The sequence below is a fragment of the Sus scrofa genome, chromosome 1 (genome assembly GCF_054392235.1).
Source record: "Sus scrofa isolate SSC_HxYL_T2T_F1_AM1 chromosome 1, Sscrofa_HxYL_maternal_Yorkshire_Landrace_v2.0, whole genome shotgun sequence".
Lineage (NCBI taxonomy): Eukaryota > Metazoa > Chordata > Mammalia > Artiodactyla > Suidae > Sus > Sus scrofa.
In genome coordinates, this window is record NC_139383.1 from 114567350 (window position 1) to 114587387 (window position 20038).

General features: G+C 39.3%; 1 long non-coding RNA gene across 5 annotated transcripts in view; it reads left to right on the forward strand.

Annotated features, from left to right (window-relative positions):
- Window positions 1–20038, forward strand: part of LOC146406306 (uncharacterized) — a 419026-nt gene that overhangs the window by 137792 nt on the left and 261196 nt on the right. Inside the window, exon 1 of one of the 5 annotated variants that reach the window (XR_014809191.1) lies at window positions 8334–8436. The exons of the other annotated variants lie outside the window; for them this stretch is intronic. This is a non-coding gene — a long non-coding RNA (uncharacterized LOC146406306). Of the gene's footprint in view, window positions 1–8333; window positions 8437–20038 lie in introns of those variants that run through there. 5 annotated transcript variants of the gene reach the window in all.

A 20038-nucleotide genomic window follows, 5' to 3' on the forward strand; every position in this document is an offset into this window, starting at 1 on the left:
GGAGAAAAAGAAGGAAGATGTGTGAGCTCCCCCTGGTGCTCTTCTGTATTCAGGCGGATTGAAAAGAATTTCAGGGAAACAGGTCTACACGAGCAGAAGGGAAAATAAATTATCTGGATTATTTCTTTGTAAAAGGCCACTTCTGTGCTGCCAGGCAGGTTTCTGTTCAAGGTCTCTATGCTTGGATTCTTTATTTCACCTTGTCCATATAGACCTGGCTTTATTAGCTAATGTCACTTCTGTCAAGAGGTGGAGGAGAAATCTATGCCTTGTCAGAGAACATGCTGACAAAGCAAAATCTGAAGTGGGGATTTGCAGCTGCCCTGTGGCTGGGATTACTCCTGGAATCAAATTGGATTACTTTTTGTCTAGCATTGTTCTCATTGTTAGTCTACAGTTATTCATTTCACTGAATCATTTTCACACACTTCTCTTTGTGCAAGTAGGTATCACAAAGATACCCATGGGACTGGTACAAACCACATCGACCAGTAGGACCTTTAATTCTCAATCATATCTCCTATCCAGTAATATCCTATACTTTTAATGGCCTTTTTAAACACTCAGGGTCAGAGGTCTTGGTGGGGTCTGGTCCCCAGTCAAAGCTTTGGGGGAAGTTCCACACAGTCTAGTGGATGACTTCATCACAGTGGCTTTCAATAGTTTGTCAATATGTATTTAGTTAGTCCTGCATTTGGTCCACATTGTGGGGGGTATAAAAGATAGAGGAACATGGTCTGCTGAGACCTGGTCATATCAGCTAAGGGACAAACTCCAGGGTTTTTTTTTTTTTTATAATAGATGAGTCAGTATTGTCATGATTCTTTCAGCTCCTAGGAAAAGGCAGACAGAGCTTTGGGTGCATTTAGTTTTCTGTGTGTGATTCTGGCAGTGTGGGGATCTTGTAAAGCCAAAAATGGGTCTACAGATCCCAGCTTTTCTGATTGTCCTGGGGTTCTCTTTCACTTCGAGCTTAGTGAGCGAGCTCGGAAGCCACTCAGAGGTCCACAGCAAGCTTTAATTGGTCTAGTTCATGATCTCAAGTTCATTCTGCCTTCTGGTTTTATTTCTCCCAGCATACTATGTGCATTCCCCTTTAGCTCTTTCCTTGGGCAGTTCCTCCGACCTGGCTTACTTTCCTCTTCCACCTCAGGCATCCCGTGTCTGCCTTAAATTACATCTAGAATGAGGCTCCCCTCTTTCCTGACAGTTCTTACCTGCTCAGAGTGTTCCCTTTTCTTACTCCTTTAGCCGTTACTGTTTGCATCCCACAATGAGCTCTTCTTATACAGAGCCCCATACCCTGAATTACAAAATCTAGGTGTGTATGTTACCTCTGGCCCTGAATTGGCAGCTCCCTGGAGAAAGGGTAATAATGGCTTTTGTTTTTTCTGAACCTTTGCACAAGCAAAGTGTGCTTTCTATCTTTAAGGAGTGCTCTGGCAAATGAGAAAATTGAAATAATAATCCTGAGGGATTTTTTTTTAATCTCAAAAATTTTTTTAAATCCCGTGTCTCTTAAATGAAAAATTGTCAAATTAAGGAGCCATTTCCAGGATTTTAATTTATGTATTAGTTGTGCTTTGCTTTCACCCCAAAAGGATTTAGGGTGAGCTTAAAATATTAGGAAAACTAGACACGATTATTAATTCTGTCCCTGCAAGCTCTAAAATCACATAGTTCTAGATCCCAATTTAAACAACGGAGAGATTTTTTTTTTTAAAGGTAAAAGGCATGCTTTATAATATCTCTCATTATCATGTTAAGAAAAAAAATCACAGATAAAAAAAATTCCGGAAATATTTTTGCGTCTTCTTTGCATAGCGCGCGCGCACACACACACACACACACACACTCACACTAGAACTGTACTGGCAGTGAACATGGGTTGTTTAAAGTATAGCTATTCAACTGTCATATAAAGTGAAATCTATATTTTCTCTCCCTATATGACTATATATTTAACATCTCTATGCATATGTGTGTGCATACATATGTATATGTTATATACACACACTCCACATTATTATTTCGAAGGGGATTTTGCTCCTTCTGGCTACCAGCAATAACTAGTCAATATTTACACTCTTGAATATCGATGATGTCGTGCACACACAGGAAAGCTGTGGAAAACATCTCCATTTTCAAACAGAGTTTTAATTATTTGTAAAGACTTCAATTGTTCACTATCTAATGGCATGGATTGGTCCTCACAGTGTGAAGTACACTGTCCAGAACCCCCACCGTATTATAAATAGGCTTCTAAAGCCGGGTTGATTGATGTTTGGCATAAAACGCTATTCCTCTGAGCACATATATTCCTTCTGTTCACCATTTTCATAGAAAAATACCAGGACTGATTTTTTATTCAAATCTCCAATTTATGCAGGGTTTAAACTACTAAATACTTAAAGCCTTTTTCAGATCTTTTTTTCCCTTTTCTGTTAGGTAGGTAACTAAATCTTTTACTTCCACACAAATAAAAATTGGAGATTTAACAGATTCCTGTGGGGGAGAGGAAGAGTTTATTAATTATTTTGAGAATCAAATAATATGCTTCTTTGACACTAATGTTCCATCTTTCTCCACCCCAGGTATCCTAGGGGACAACTTTAAAGCCTTTATCAGGGTCTAGATTACTGCATTTATGGTTCCTTAGAAGAAGGAATTTAATGAATGGCATTCTGAGTTGAAGAGAGAATTTGAGATGTTTTAAGATTTAAGCAGTAACAGTAAAATGATTTTTTTTAAAGTATGTCCCAGGAATTGTAATATAAAATATTACCCCTCCCCCCAAAAAAGGGGGCACACAATAATGTACATTTTCATGAGTTTTAATAAATTGTTAATATCGATGAAATGTAAAATTTGCTTTCATGACCCTTACTTGCATTTGACAGAGTCCTACAGAAAATCTTAAGTACTCATTTAAAGCAGTTTACAAGATATTGTAGAGATTCCCAGCCATAAAGAATGATTAGTGATCTTCTTAAACATTTTTATATTGACAGTATTAAACCAAGTGCCTTATCCAGACTGAGCTGGTTTTGGCTAGTGTCTATTGGTGCCTTTATCAAGAGTGCCCTTTTACCTTGTAGGCTTTATATTAGAAACTCTTACCTAATGGATAGCAAAATAGTTAATATTTACCCAGTGCTTACTGCATACCAGACACTGTGCTAGACACAGTCTGTGCATTATTGCACTGGATTTTTATAGCTACTGTATAAAGGAAAATATGTTATTATCACCCTTTTGAGGATGAAAAAGTTGAGGCCTACAGAGTTTAATATGATTTTCCCAAAGTTTCCTGCTGTCTTAATTACTTTGGGCTGCTATAACAAAATACCATAGACTGGATGGCTTATAAACAACAGAAGTTTATTTCTCATAGTTCTGGACCCTGGGAAGTCCCAGATCAAGGCATCAGCAGATTCACTGTCTGATGAGAGCCTACATTCTGGTTCACAGACAGAACTTGCTGGCTGTAACCTCAGCTGGTGGAGGGGGCAAGGGAACTGTCTCAGCTGCTTTTATAAGGGCACTAATCCTATTCCTGAGGGCTCCACCCTCATGACCTAATCACCTTCCAAAGGCCCTTACCTCTCAATACCATCACTTTGGGGTTACTTTCAACATATGAACTTTGGGACATTCAGACCATAGCATCTGCCTAGTAAATCGTGAAGGTAAACATTTAACTGTAGCAGTCCAACCCTACTATTCCACTGTCTGTAGAGGACCAGTTAGTAAATCTCTTAGGCTTGGCAGGCCATACAGTCTTTGTCACTACGACCCAACTCTGCTCTTGTAGCACAAAAGCAGTCATAGATTATATGTAAATGAGTTACATGGCTCTGTTTCAATAAAGCTTTATTTGATAAAAACATTCATAGGCCAGATTGTCCTGTGGCTGTAATTTGCTGACTCCTGCCCTAAGCTGTTCTGCCTGCCTCCTCCGTGCAAAGAAAAACCACTAAGTGCAGCTCATTTTGGAACAGGCATACCTCCAAGCTAGGTGAATTTCCTAAGAAGGAAAGAACAGTGTAAACCAAAGGTGTTAGAAACTAACTTCCAACCCTGACACTTGACCTTAAACATTATTGTCGGAGATTTTGGAAGGCTCCACTTAAAGTATAATACATCTGTATCAGTGGGATCTTGAATTAACTCATGAGTCCTTATTATTATTACACAATGAATTAGAAATACTTAGAGCGAAGCTGGAGTCCATGTCTGCCCATATTTCTAGTGTTCTAAAAAAGCCCCTTCACTCCACCTACAAGACAATCCTGCTGTCTCCTCCAGGGATTGTTGGAGTCCAAAGTTACTCTTACTTCAGACCCTGTTTCTTGGTTCAGGCTGGGCTGGTCTGGTGGCTGGGTTGGTGACTCACTGGGTTTCTAGACCACTCAGGCCTGAAAATATGCACTGTACTTCCACGTCTTTAAACCAAATAGCCCAAGGACCAGGTCCCACCCACCTACTGGCCAGATACCTCTTTGGAATTCTGCGTGCACCTCTTCCTAGACCCTCCATTACTATCCTTGCCCATAACTGTGTGTTCAGAGTAGATACTATCTCTCCCGGCCAGTGCTGGAGCCATTGTTCCCCCATCAGATGCTGTATTCTGCAGGACAAATCGAGCTTCTTAGATACTGAACTCATCAGTTTTGGCCTCCCCACCCCAGTGGCCAGATGAAAGTCTAGTCCTGGATCCTTTCAGCTGGCCCCATCTAATGGCAATTTATTGATTCATATTTGCCCACAGGGCTGGGAAAACTACTCTATAGCTTTGCCTAAAATGAGACATTTTCTTTCTTTCATACCCAAAAGCTAAGTAATATAACCATAGAGTGTAGTTATTATAAGAAAGCTGCACAAGGATTTGGCCTCCCATTTCTCTGAAATAGCAAGATAATGGGAACACAGTCTTGGCCAGATTGTGCCAAATTAAAATGGTGGTGAATGATTAAGAAGAACTGAGATTAAACTTCAAATGTTATATGAATAACAGTGTTTTCTCTCTTCTTTCCATTCAAACATCTTTTTAAAAACAATTTCATCATAAATCTCAGTGATGATTTTTGTATTAAAGAACTAAGTGGAATTTTTAACTAGGAGGAAAATTCTCTGGTGTGGGACTTAATCCTTGAAATCAATCAGCAAGTCATTTAAAGTCCTTTAAATCATCACGAGATGAAAGGCCTCTTTGGATTTAAAGCCAAAGAAGTAATCCCTTGTCTTGTGTGTGACCTGAAAAGAATGATTGTAAGCAGTGATCCCTGCTCTTAAGTAGATTATAGTGTCATTGCCAAGATAAAATTAAGACATAAGAGACAATTAGAACGACTAAACAATATGGCACTCCTAGCCCATAAGTTTAGAGTAGAGGAAAATGACCGAGAACTGGAGTAAGTGCTTTGCAGAGAAGGTTGGCTTTAAGGTAGTTGATGTCAGGAAGTCACTGAGGGTTCTATGCAACAACTTGAATGTGAGTTCCTTGAGGTTAGAGGTGTCTTAATCTCTTTGGTAGCTGAAGTATTGATCACATATCATGGCACCCAACAGGTGCCTAAGAAAAGTTTATTTGGTATAAAAATGGAATTTAAGTGGTGCAAACTATGTGTTGGAGAGATTGGAATCAGGAAAAAGATGATAATCTCTTTGATAACTAGAGGTGTGCTACATTGTTTTTGCTAACCAGGACCTGTAATAGCTATCAGTACTGGGTATGCTGTCAAAACATTTTTAGTAAATTCAAAAAATTAGTCTTGGACATCAATTGCAAGCTTGTAAACCCTTTTAATCATTAAAAAAATGGAGCTTGAATTTCGTGCAAAGAAATGGATATATATATATATATATTTATATATATCAAACATATATAATATACATATATACATATATATATATTGTTTGTTTGTTTGTTTGCCAAAAAGAAGCATTTTCTTTTGGCTGCACCTGCAGCATGAGGAAGTTCCCAGGTCAGAGGTCAAACCTGTACCATAGCAGTGCCAATGCTGGATCCTTAAGCCACCAGGGAACTCCTAGATCCCCTTTCTTGAATGAAACCAAGAAATGATATTAAAGTTCAACTTTCAAGGGAAGTAGCATGGTAGAAAACTTATGGGCAAGGGAATTCAGACATGTCACAGCAATTTGGCCGCACCAGTTGTGGGTACATTATTAACTGGGGGACCTTTGGTAAGGTCATTGTTTTGTGCCTTAGTTCTATTACTTGAAAAATAGGGGGGATGATGTCTATCCAGATGGATTGCAGTAAGGATTAGCATTTATGAAACATGAGCACAGATTCTGGTCCAGGGGAGACCATTCATTGATGCTCCTTTCATTTTCCTTTCTTCTTCACAGAATTGAATTAAATGAAAGCCTCGTCAGGTGAAGCCAGGATGTTCTGTGGGTCCTGGGCTACAAAGACTGGAGCATCATTGGGTGATAAGCACCAGCTCCATAGATGCCCTCCATTGAGCATGTGCAGGTCAGAGCAGTAGTCCTGAGCACAAGGGGACAAGCTGTTGAGTGCCGACAAAAAAAGCTCTTGACACTGAGTTACCCTTGTGAAATATTCACTGTTACGGCTCACGAGGCAAAGGGAAAAGAGACAGTAGTCAAGAAAAAAAGTTGTCAATTTACATGCAATGGAAGGCAAAAGCACAGAAGAGATGTCTATTCTGGTCAATAACGTATCTAAGTGCTTCAGAGTTTTGTGAAATGGTTTCGTCGTATGTTCATTGATGGGTTAACTAGAAAAAAATGGGCCTTAATGAAAGCTTAAAATGAGCCAGGTGTGTTAGCTGTGTTCGTTTTCTTCTTCGCATAAGGAAGAGGAGTAGGTCTATTTAACTGAGGAGAAAAGTGTTGGGAAAAACTGGGGCGTGCTTTTATTTCTGCCATGGTGGAAGCAAGTTTACTCACGAATTGAAAGTGGAAGCATCTGTACTGTAAGTGGGGGTTTCTAGAGCCTAGGTATTACCACAAGAGCTTCCATTCTCTGGCTATCAGACTGTTCTTTTGGGCAACAGTAGATGTAACAGTAGGTAGAGGTGGCTACCCTACAGAGCCCCGCCTTTTCACTTCTGCTTCTCCCTTTCTTCTCTCTTCCCATCTCATCCCTGAGTGCATAGTGATCCTGAGTGAAAGGTTGTAACAGCTCCTAAGGTTCATGGGCATCTTATATGCTGGTTCGTCCTTGGCTGATGTGGCCTCATCCTGGAAACGGCCTCATGGGCTCCTCCTAGCCCACATGCCCTGATGCAGTGCACTGGGGCATCAGCTCTGTTGCACACTGGCCACGTGGGATCCATCTATCCATCTCCATGAATGCCTGTCTTCTAAAAACAAAGCCACTGAGTGATTTGCCCAGGCTTCATGGACTCGCAGATAATAGAGCTAGGATCAGAATATGGGTCTTTGGGCTCCAGGAGTTTTTTTCTCTAGACCTTTGATCATAGGTAGGGGAAGCAATTTCTCCATCCCTCTGTGCCCATCAGAATGGCACATGCTAACTAGGAGAAGACCGCATAGCTTGAAAAACCATATTTAAATCATTTTAAGTATCTACTGTTTTCATGATCAGACCACCAAAGGTAATGCTGTTCAGAATCTTCTCGGTTAGTGAGTAAGCGAAGGTGGGAATGTGGTGGGTGGTACTAGGGCCATATGGCACAGTGACTAGAGCTTTAGAGACACAAAGGAGAGTGAAGACTAGGAAATGTCCCTTGGGTTTGCCAGCTGGAAAGGCATGGTGATCTTCAAGGGCCTAGTTTTAATTCCGCAGTAAACATGGAAGCGGGGATTCAGGGATTAAGAAAAGAATGGATAAGGAGAGGGTGTTGGCAATGCATGAAACAAAGAAGTGAAAGTATGGAAAGAAACTGAAGTAGAACTTTTGGCAGGATCAGGGCTCTGTCTCCTGGCAGATGGGCCCAGCCTCTGTGTCCTCCAGCCCCAATTCCTCTGTCTCTCTTATTTAATGCAATATGTTACTTAGCCACTTATATTTAAAAGGTAGAGGCATTATACTTTCATGTATTAATACATTTAACGAATGAAAGATGCTTTTGCTGTCCCTGAGTTAATGGCATTTCTTGGCTTCTATTCTGAGGATACCCTCCTCCATCTCCCTTACTCTCTGCAACCCTTCCTCCTCCCCAGCCCCACCCTCCCACAGAACTAGACAGCTAGACAGTGAATCACCCAAAACAAAGGCTGAACATATTTGAAAATCCTCCGGTCTTAGTGTAAGTCAAAAAGATTTGGCTGCATACTTGCGGAGCAAGTTTTTCTGCCTTCAGAGACTAATCTAGTTCAGAGATTAGATTATGGATTGCCAAGGGCAGGGAAAAGCAGGGGGAGAAGGTGCCAGAGAAAGGGAGAGGAGGAGATGAAGAAACCACAGGCTCCACAGGGAAGGTAGGCTCTGTACCCCTCTCCAGTGAGGGAGATGAAGTCCTCTTAGCACCCTGTTGTCCTCATTGGCAACGGGTGAGGGCCATCTTGGACAGCCTTCAGCATGATGCTGCAGAGCCAGGATTGTTTATCCCCCTAAACTCTTCCTAGGCCTAGTCTAATTTATAATAACCCCAGATGGGGGGAGCTCAAGGTGGCGATAACAAGAAAAGGGACCCCCTCCTCCTCTGCAAGGTGCTGTTAGTTGGAGCTAGATTGAAATTTTCCACGAGACAAGTTAAACATGGAGGACGCTCTCCTGCTATGTATGTGCTGATGCATTTGTCTTCCCCACTCTACTGGCCTGGTCCTTGAGGGCAAAGGTCATCTCTTTTTTACCTTTGCATACTTGGCATCGGGGATAAAACTTGGCACAGAGCTTAATTCATGTTGATTGAGTGAATAAAGGAATGAATGTCTGATGGATAAATAAATAAAAATATCCAGAAGTAGAAATCAGAAGTTGCCAGAGAAGCAGAGGAGAGACTGAAGGCGTTTGAAGAGGAAAGGATGGTTGTTTGAATAGAGCTGAGAGGCAACTGGGAGAGGAAAGGTTGAAGGGTAAATCCAAGTTCTTTCAGAGCCTGCTTAAGAGGGCTGAGGCGATAAATGACAAATCTCTGAAATGTTGGAATTAAAAAATATTTTTCTTTAATGGCCATAGTTAACACTAAACTTATCTTCTTCGTGTTCCATTTCTGATCATAATGCATGTCCAGTAGAGTTAACCTGTAAGAAATCATTAAGATGGTGTGAGAATCAGTGAAAACATCAAGTAATATTAATATTTTCTCTTTCTGTATTTATATTTAGAAAAGCATGTTGCTGTTATTCTATTATGTTTTTTATGATTTGAAAACAGAATTCTGCTATAAGAGCATGTTCAAAGTGCTAGGCATAATTGTGTGCTTTTTTATTTTTATTGAATGAAAAATTCTTTAAATTCTATAGTACTTGACAATTTTTGAAGGTTTCACAAGGGTGATTTCATATAATCCTATAGAATCCCATTTTTCTCCCTATACCAATATTAATATTGCCCATCCTCCTTTCCCTGTCATCACTACTAACCACTAGTTTGTTTTCTATATCTGCGAGCATACTTTTTTTTTTTTTTTTTTGGCTTTTTAGGGCTGCACCTGTGGCGTATGGAGATTCCCAGGGTAGGGGTCAAATTGGAGCTACAGCTGCTGGCCAATGCCACAGGCACAGCAATGCCAGATCTGTGACCTATGCCAATGCCAGATCCTTAAGTCACTGAGCAAGGCCAGGGATCGAACCCACATCCTCATGGATACTAGTCAGGTTCATTACCACTGAGCCACAGTGGGAACTCCGAGTCCGCTTTTTTGTTTGTTTTATTCACTAGTTAGTTGCACCTTTTGTTTTTTTTTAAGAGCCTCACACTTAGCATATGGAAGTTCCCAGGCTAGGGGTCGAATCCAAGATGCAGCTGCTGGCCCATGCCACAGCCACAGCAATGTGAGATCTGAGCCACATCTGAAAACTGAACCAGAGCTCACAGCTATGCTGGGTCCTTAACCCACTGAGCCAGGCCAGGGATTGAACATACATCCTCAATTAAACTCATGCATACTAGTTGGGTTCATTTCTGCTGAGCCACAATGGGTACTCCTGGTTGCACATCTTTAGATTCCACATATACAATATTTGTCTTTCTGTCTGACTCATTTCACTTAGCATAATGCCCTCCAAGTCCATCCATGTTACTGCAAATGACAAAATTTCATTCCTTTTTATGGCCTAGTAGTATTCGTGTGTGTGTGTGTGTGTGTGTGTGTGTGTGTGTGTGTGTGCCACATCTTTTTTATCCATTCATCTGTTAATGGACATTTAGGTTGCTTCCATACTTTGGAAATTGTAAACAATGCTGCTGTCAACATTGGGGTGCATGTATCTTTTTGAATTAGTGTTTTGGGGTTTTGTTTTTTTTTTGGATATATATCCAGGAGTAGAATTGCTAGATCATATGGTAGTTCCATTTTTAGTTTTTTTGGAAGCCTCCATATGCTTTTCCACGGTGAATATACCAAATTTGCATTCCCATCAACAGTGTACCCTTTTCTCCACATCTTTGCCAACATTTGTTATTTGTGGTCTTTTGTATGATAGCCATTCTAACTGGTGTGAAGTAGTATCTCATTGTGGTTTTGGTCTGCATTTCCTTGATGATGTGATGTTGAGCATCTTCTCATGTGCCTGTTGGCCATCTGCATTCCTTCTTTGGAAAAATGTCTGTCCATTTCTTCAGCCCATCATTTAAATTGAGTTGTTTGGTTTCTTTCTTTTTTTTTTTTAATATTGATTTGTATGAGCTGTTTATGGGTGTTGGATATTAACTCCTTTTCAGTCATACCATTTGCAAATATCTTCTCCCATTCAGTAAGTTGTCTTTTTGTTTTGTTGATGGTTTCCTTTGCTGTGCAAACCTCTTCATTTTGTTTAGGTTCCCATTTGTTTATTTTTGCTTTTGTTTCCTTTGCTTTAGGAGTGGATCCAAAAAAATATTGATGTAATATATGTCAAAGAGTTTTCTTGCCTATGTTTTCCTCTAGGAGTTTTCTAGTATCCAGTCTTACATTTAAGTCTTTAATCCATTTTGGGGTTATTTTTGTAGGATGACGTTAGATAATGATCTATTTATATTCTTTTACATGTAGTTGTCCTGTTTTCTCAGCACCACTTACTGAAGAGACTATCTTTTCTCCATTGTATGTTCTTGTCTCTTTTGTCTTAGATAATTGACTTTAAATGTATGGATTTATTTCTGGGGTCTCTATTCTGTTCAACTGATCTATGTGTCTGTTTTAGTGCCAGTAACCATACTCTTTTGATGACTATGGCTTTGTAGTATAGTTCAAAGTCAGGGAGCCTGATTCCTCCAGCTCTGTTCCTTCTCAAGATTGTTTTGGCTATTTGGGATGTTTTATGTTTCCATCAAATTTTGAAATTATTTGTCCTAGTTCTGCAAAAAATGCCATTGATATTTTGAGAGAGATTATACTGAATCTGTAGATTGCCTTGGTAATATGGTCATTTTAACAATATTATTTTTTCCAATCCAAGAACATAGCATATCTTTCCATTTGTTTGTGTCATCTTAATTTCTCTCATTGATGTATTATAGTTGGCTTACCTCATGTCTTTTACCTCCTTAAGTTTGTTTATTCCTAGGTGTTTTATTCTTTGTAATGCAATGGTAAATGGGAATGTTTCCTTAATTTCTTTTTCTGATAGTTTGCTGTTAGTGTACAGATGTCATGATTCTATACATAGAAAATCCTAAAGACACCACCAGAAAACTACTAGATCTCATTAATTAATTTGGTAAATTTACAGCATACAAAATTAATATGCAGAAATCTGTTGTATTTCTATACACTAATAACTAATTGTGTTTTCTTAAACCATCAAGTGGTTTCACACTTACTCATTCACTAATTTTTTCACTCTGGTTCATTTATTCACTCATTTAGAGGCATGAATTAAGCCTCCATGGGGATGCTGTGTGGGTGCTGAAGAGCCAAAAAAAGGAGTTTGCAGCCTAGCAAGAGAGACAAAAACCTACATGCATATTTATGAGTTGATGTGCTATGTCAACGCTAAAGCCTGAGCAGAGGAGTTTTGACCCCTCCCTACCCTTTCCAGACACCTCTCAACCCAAGACGTTGGATAGACTGCCTCCTTTTTCATCTAAGCTGCTCTCTCCTGGACCCTTAATTAGAACTCCTTACTCTAGCAAGGAGTGGAGCACTGGAGCTCTGCTTGGCTTTTCCCAGTCTCACAGGAGCTTAGATATTGCCTCCTCCCCTGTCAAATGTAGCTAGACCTTGTGTTCTCCATTGGATTCTACCACAATACCACTGGGTTCCAAATGTTACCCAATCCATGTACAATTTTGCCATGGCTTTTGCCACTGACTTTGGACCAGCTGACTACTTCCCTTACTGAGGGCTGTTCTTGGCATTTGGGTCAGTTCTTCCTCTTCATCCTCATTGTAGCTCTCCCCTCCTTCATGCAACTTCTTGTTTGGAGGTCTGCTGGCAAGTTTCAGGTCAAAGTCTGCTTAAGACACTGCCTCCTACCTAGCTCTACCACAGCCCCTGCCCTGCCATGATGTTTGTGAATACCTCTTTTGATATGAGACTTCCTTTGGATGCCCTTCAGAAGGGAGGAAGAGTTCTTGCTTCTGCTAGGGCTGGTCCAGATCTTGGGCAGCCTTGACCTACTTGAGGCCATTAGCAGATTTCACCATGAAAACTAGAGGAAATCTAGTGGGATAAGATGTGACATTGACTGGTTCATTAAAGAAGCCAAAAGCTCTGTGCCCGCTTCAGGGAAATGTAAAACTGTGGAATAAATGACTTGATAGAATGAATATATATATATATATATATAGTGTTAGGGGACAAGATAGAAATGGAAATCAATGTTTCTCAATCTTTTATTTTAATCCCCAGATCATGTTAATAAATTTTTGACATATACTTTTTGGTGTGAGAAGATATTTCATTTGAAATATGACAAGGTTTAAAAAAATGTTCTTTACATAATATCACTCCTTAATTTAACCAAGCTTTTTGGATGACTTTGTTGTTAAACTGATTTGTCAATTTGCCTCACTCACCATGTTGTATTTCTCTGTGCAAGAATAACTGTTTAAAGTATATAAAGACACCACAAAAAAAGGGGGGGGGAACCCTTCAAACTTAAATTTCAGAGACAAGTGAGCTTTTTTGAAATCAGGATACTGCAATCTTAATTTCCAGTCTTCAAGTCTGTTAAAAAAAATAAGAATATAGATACTTTTTGGAGGAGGCAAAAATAACTTATTTATTGTAAACAGAATATCATCGAAAATTCAAATTTTTGTGCTGATGGAAAAAAGAATTGCACATCATCAGTTTGTCAAACGTCAACATCAGCTCAAACAAATCTGGGTTGACTTTTGAATAGGTTTCTGAAAGCTAGAAGAGCGGAAATTGCTAAATCCAAAGAGTGAAAGTGGAGGGGCCGGCAGAGATATATTCCCGGTTTGGGATAAATGGCATCTTGCTGCTACAACAGGCTTCACGCATTAGCCATTGGTCATTAGGTTGGTGACTTTCCTGATCCCCAGGATATGCTTGTGCTAGGAATAAATTTCTACGTTGAAGCATTTGACAAGCCTTAGTTCCTGATGTCTCACACTCAAGCCTTACTTTATAGTCACATCTGTTAGTTTAAAGCATTTTTAGTTTATTGAAGAAGGCTTCACAAAGAAAAAACAGATGATGAAAATCTCATCTGTCAAAACTGTTATTAAAACCAGTAACAGTGTGAAATTTTGTTTAAATTGAAAGCATCATTTATTTTTATCAAACATTTTATAAACAATCACATTTGAGAAAGATTTGGGGGACCTGGAGAGCCCTCAACAAAATGCAGCTCATTCTGTCTCTTTGTTGCTTGTGCAGCTCAGAGAGAGGGTGGGCCCGCTTCCCTTTAACTTGGGGAGGGACCAGAAGGGTGGAGATGTTACCAGGAGCCGGGCTCACCTGCCTCAGGGAAGGAGATTGGGTGGGAGAGAGGATGGGCTAAAGGAAGGCTGGAGATTGATGTTGGCGGTGGCTGACATGGAAGCCACCTTATTTGCCCTTTTCTGGTGGATTAAGGGGAGCGACATGGCCTGTGATTCAAAGTCCCCAAGAGGGCTTAAGAAAAGAAAGAAAAGGGGAAAAAACAAGGATATTCTTGGAAAGAAGGGGCAAGTCTTCCCTTCTTTTCTTCTGTGCAGACAGTTGATTTCATGCTCAAATCTGCTACTGATACCAAAGGAGGTTTCACAGCCAGAAGGAGTCAAGTCAGCCTTAAGAGGGGAACGAGATGCACATCAGGTCCATTTAGTTGAATCTTCATTCAATCCAGATGTCTGGCAATGTGGAGACAAAACATCCGACACTTCGCTATCGCCTAGACTCAACCTTGGAATATACAAAAGATCCAGTTTCACATTCTCAACTGTGTCCCCAGCTTCTTTGGCTGTTTGGTATTAGCAGCTTTGAAAAAGAAATCAAGTCTGAGGCAAAGAAGAACCATGTCAGTCTGAATGATTTGTTCAAGGGGTGACCTTTCTCTCTGCTTTCCAACGATACTAGACTTAATTTTCTCACACTTTGAGATCTCTTCCTGGGGGCCAGCAGAGTTTTCTGGGTGTGTGTGGGGGAGGCGGGGGGTGTGCAGGAATGGGGGCACACAGAGTGATGAGGGGCATTCCAGATCAGAGCTTCCCACACTCACTCTTTCCTAAAGCTGGCTATGCTAAGAATACATCTGTCCCCCCCCCCCCCGGGGGGTCTCCCCTTTCTCAAGCCCCTCTTCTTCCATTTGTGAAAGAAATCCTTGCCTCTTACTCATCAGTTATCTCACTAGAGAGTGCTGCTCCAGGGGGTAAAGACCCCCCAGCACTCCAAAGAAAGGCATGGCTGGGATCTTGGAAGCCATGAAAACCAAGAGCTCACTCTCTGTCCCAGCTGCCTGCTTTCCACAATTTCAAAGAGAAGAAGGCGAAAAATCCATGTTTACTTCCCCAAATAGCAATATTATGTTTTCTGGAAATGGACCTGATATTAAGTCTGTGTCATGTTTATGTTAGTGGGGTTTTTTTGTTGTTGTTTTTGTTGTTTTTGTTTTTTTGCTTTTTAGGGCTACACCCACGGCATAAGGAAGTTCCCAGGCTAGGGGTCGAAAAGGAGCTACAGCTTCTGGCCACAGCCACAGCCACAGCCACAGCAACGTGGAATCCGAGCCGCATCTGCAACCTACACTACAGCTCATGGCAGCAATGCCAGATGCTTGACCCACTGAGTGAGGCCAGGGATCAAACCTTCATCCCCATGGATACTAGTTGGATTTGTTTCCACTGCGCCTTAGTGGGAATTCCCGGTGTTTGTATTCCTTCAGAGTTGCAGGAAAAAAACATTTTCATGAACTTTTGTCTGATGATTCTATATTGTAAACCTCTGTTTTATTTTTAACATAAGCACAAATGTCTTGGTCATTAGTAACCTCTTTTCTGCTCATTTATTTATTTTCGTCATGTGCTTATCACAGGAATAGTTTGTAAGTTCCACTCTTAAGAAAATTACAACAGGATTAATGTGCCTTTTGTAAGCTCTGAACTTCCTGTGGCCCAATCCCCCCCCCCCTTTTTTTTTGTAAATTTAGTCTGAACCCTGTGTCATTCTAGCTGGAAATTATATTCATCCATCGAAATATAAACTAATGGGGAGAAAAACCCTATTCTTCTTAAAAGATGCATTTCCAATAAGAAGTTTATTTGTTGCATTCATAATTTTAAAATCAAAATGTTTGAGATTATATATATATATATATATATATATATATATATATAATTTGATCAATTTTGGATTGTTAACTGTCATGATAATTTGTTCAATCCAGCAAAAAATTTTAGTAATAATCTGTCATTTAAAAAAATTATTTTTTTTCTTTTTAGGGCCTTAGGGTGGCACCTGCAGCATATGGAGGTTCCCAGGCTAGGGGTCAAATCAGAGCTGTAGCTGTTGGCCCAGGCCACAGCCACAGCAACACCAGCTCTGAGCCTCATCTGCAACCTATTCCACAGCTCACGGCAACACCAGATCCTTAACCCCCTGAGCGAGGCCATGGATTGAACCTGTGTCCTCATGGATACCAGTGAGATTCATTTCCACTGAGCCATGAAGGGAACTCCATATCATTTATTTTTATTTCATGGAACAGAAACAAGTTAAACTTTTCAATGTATATACGTATTATTCTTGTTTCAGACAAGTATCATTCAATGATCAGTAAAAGACTTTCAAGCATAAAGTATACCTCATTAAAATAAAATTCCATGAAAAAACTGGAATGGAAATGTAAGATCAAGGTGAAAATGATATAAACTTCCTGTTAAAGAAGAGTTTGTTCATATGTTTTGTAAGTGCATGGTGGTGAATATCAAAGTAGGACATGTCTCATTTAGGGGCCTGATGGGGAGCGGATGGCAAGTGTCATCCAGGGAAGATGAGCTGAGTTTATTAAAACAGGTTACAGAGGTGAGGGCAGGGTTATGTGAAACCTAATTAGGGGGGGAAAGGAGAAGGAGCAGCAGAATTCTGAGGGTGTAAACTGAGGGAATGTCACCAGTTCCTGGAGAAAGTGACTTCATCTCAGAGAGAGCTACCCTACAGTAGCTGTGGTCCTGGGAAGGTGGAGCAGACCTGTGTTCTAGAAGGAAGGAAACCAGGAGAATAAATGCCTTGACCTGACTCTCTTCCTGTTGTCCACTCTTCTGCCAGTGCCTCCCATTGCTCAAATTCGATTTGTTAGAAGTGGTGACAGGCCTTAATCATTCATTGTTTATGATCTTAGGATGGTAACTCTAGGTGTTTTGTGCTAGTCCTTTATCAGATCAAGGAACTTCTTTTATATTGATAACTTTTGAGAGCCTTTGTCATGAATTTTGTGAAATACTTAACTGTATTTATTGAGATAATTGTGTTTTCACTTCTGTACTGTTAGTAATAATGTTGCTGGATTATTAACATTATTCTTGCATTCTTAAAATAAACTACACTTGGTCTTGAAGTATTAACCTTTTTGTGTATTGCTGATTCTGTTTGCTAATATTTTGTTAAGAATATTTGTGTCTACATTCATGAGGGAATTTTTTTTTTCCTTTAGCTTTCTTTCTTGTTCTAAATCTTGATTTGTTATCTAGATGATACTGGTCTCATAAATTGATTTGGGAAATATTCCTCCTCCTCTGTTTTCTAGAAGAGTTTGTGTAGGATTGTTGTAGGGGTTTTTTTTTTTTTTGTATTTTGGAGGGGGCAGATTTTAAATTTTAAATTATGAATTTAATTTCTTAATTGATATAGAAATTTTCAGTTTTTTTTTTTCTTGAGGGGTTACTAGCAACTTGTGTCTTTTAAGAATTTGTCTATTTCATCTAGGTTGTCAGATTTATTGGCATAAAGTAGTTAATATATTCCTTTATTATCCTTTTATTGTTCATCATATCTGTAGTAATGCTCCCTTTTTCATTTCTGGTATTGTTGATTTGTGTCTTGTCTTCCCCCCCCCCATATAAATCTGACTAGTAATTTCTCATTTTTGCTGATCTTTTTATGTTATAAATTTTTAGATTCATTGATTTTTTTCTCCTATTTATAAATTTTCTGTTTTATTAATTTCTACTCTTAGCTTTGTTATTGTCCTTCTAGTTTAATCTTACCTTCATCTAATGGAAGCTTAGATCACTGATTTGAAACTTTTTAAAATTTTAATATTAGCATTTAAATCTATGAATTTCCTCATTCACTATTTTAGTTGCCTCCCATCAACTTGAACATATTGTATTTTCATTTTCTTTCAGTTAAAAATAATTTTCAATATCTTTGTTGAAACTTTTTTTGAACTCTGGGTTATTTGGAAGTATGTTATTTGTCAAATTTTCAAAGATATAGTCAGATATCTTTCTGTTCCTGAGTTTAATTACATTATGTTAGCATACTCTGTATGGTTTCAATCCTTTTATTCTATTGAGACTTCTTTGTTCCCTAGAATATGATCCATCTTTGTGAATACTCCATGTGCACTTTAAAAGACTCTATTCTGCTGCTGTTGGGTGAGTGTTCTGTAACGTCACCTAAATCCCATCAGAAGATGGTCTTGCCCAAATCTTATGTCTTTATTGATGTCCTGTCAAGTTGTTCTATCAATGACAGAGAGAGAGAGAGATGGATTTATTTCTATAATTGTGGATTTGTTTCTCATTTCAGTTCTTTCAGTTTATGGTTCATGTGTTTCAAAAATTTATAATTAGGATCTGTATTAGTCAGGATTCTCCAAAGAATCAAAACCAAGAGGAGATGCCAGTAGGAGATTTATTACAAGAAATCAGTTCATGCAGTTATGGAGACTGAGAATCTCCTGTTCTGCTGTCTGCAAGCTGAAGACTCCAGAAAGTCAGTGGTATAGTTCAGTCCAAGACCAAACGCCTGAGAACCAGGGGAGCTTACAGTGTAAATCCTAGTTTGAGGATAGAAGATAAGATGTTCCAGCTCAACAGTGGAAAGGGGGAGAATTCCCCCTTTCTCCACCTTTTGTTTTATTCAGGCCTTCATAGATTACATGATGCCCAACCACATGGGTTAGGGTAATCTACTTTACTGAGATCCCCAACTCATGCTGATCTCATCCAGAGACACCCTTATACACTAGCCAAGTTGACATAAAATTAACCATCACAGAAGCATACACACTAGGACTATATCTTTTTGGTGAATTGTCCTCCTTGTTATTATTTATTATCCCTTTTTATCCATGGTTATATTACTGCTCTGAAGTCTGCTTTACCTGATGTAATATAGATATTCTGGCTTTCCTATGATTAGTATTTGCATGGTATATTTTTCCATCTTGTTACTTCTTTTAAAATTCACTAGATTTTTAAAAATTATAGTTGATTTACAATGTTCTATGACCCAGTTATACATATAGATATATACACACACACACATATATATATATATACATTCTTTTTCTCATATTATCTTCCATCATATTCCATCACAAGTGTTTGGATATAGTTCCCTGTGCCATATATACAGCAGGACCTCATTGCTTATCCACTCAAATGTGATTGTTTTACATCTACTAAACTCCCAGTCCATCCACTCCCCCGCACCCCTTGGCAACTACGAGTCTGTTTTCCATGTCCATGAGTTTGTTTCTTTTCTGTAGATAGGTTCATTTGTGCCATATGTTAGATTCCACATATAAGGGATATCATATGGTATTTGTTTTTCTCTTTCTGACTTACTTCACTTGGTATGAAAATCTCTGTTCCATCCATGTTGCTGCAAATGGTGTTATTTTGTTCTTTTTTATGGCTGAGGAGTATTCCATTGGGTATATGTACCACATCTTCTTAATCCATTTATCTATTGATGGACATTTAGGTTGTTTCCATGTCTTGGGTATTGTGAATAGTGCCGCAGCAAACACAGGGGTGCATCTGTGATTTTACACTTTGAGTTTCTTATAGATAGCATATCATTGTCTTGATTTTTCATTCATTTTAGCAATCTATGCATTTTAATTGGAGAGGTTAGGCCATTTGTTTTTAATGTGATTGTTGATATGATCAATCTAAAATCTACCATCTTGCTGTTGTTTCTGTTTTTTAATCTGCTTTTTTTTTTTCAAAATCATTTTTTTTTTCTGTATCTTTTGGGAGGGCATATTTTTTTAATGTTCTATTTTATTTCCACTTTTTTTTTTTTTGTCTTTTTGCCATTTCTTGGGCCACTCCCGCGGCATATGGAGGTTCCCAGGCTAGGGGTCAAATCGGAGCTGTAGCCACCAGCCTACACCAGAGCCACAGCAACGCGGGATCCGAGCCGGGTCCGCAACCTACACCACAGCTCACGGCAACGCCGGATCGTCAACCCACTGAGCAAGGGCAGGGACCGAACCCACAACCTCATGGTTCCTAGTCGGATTCGTTAACCAC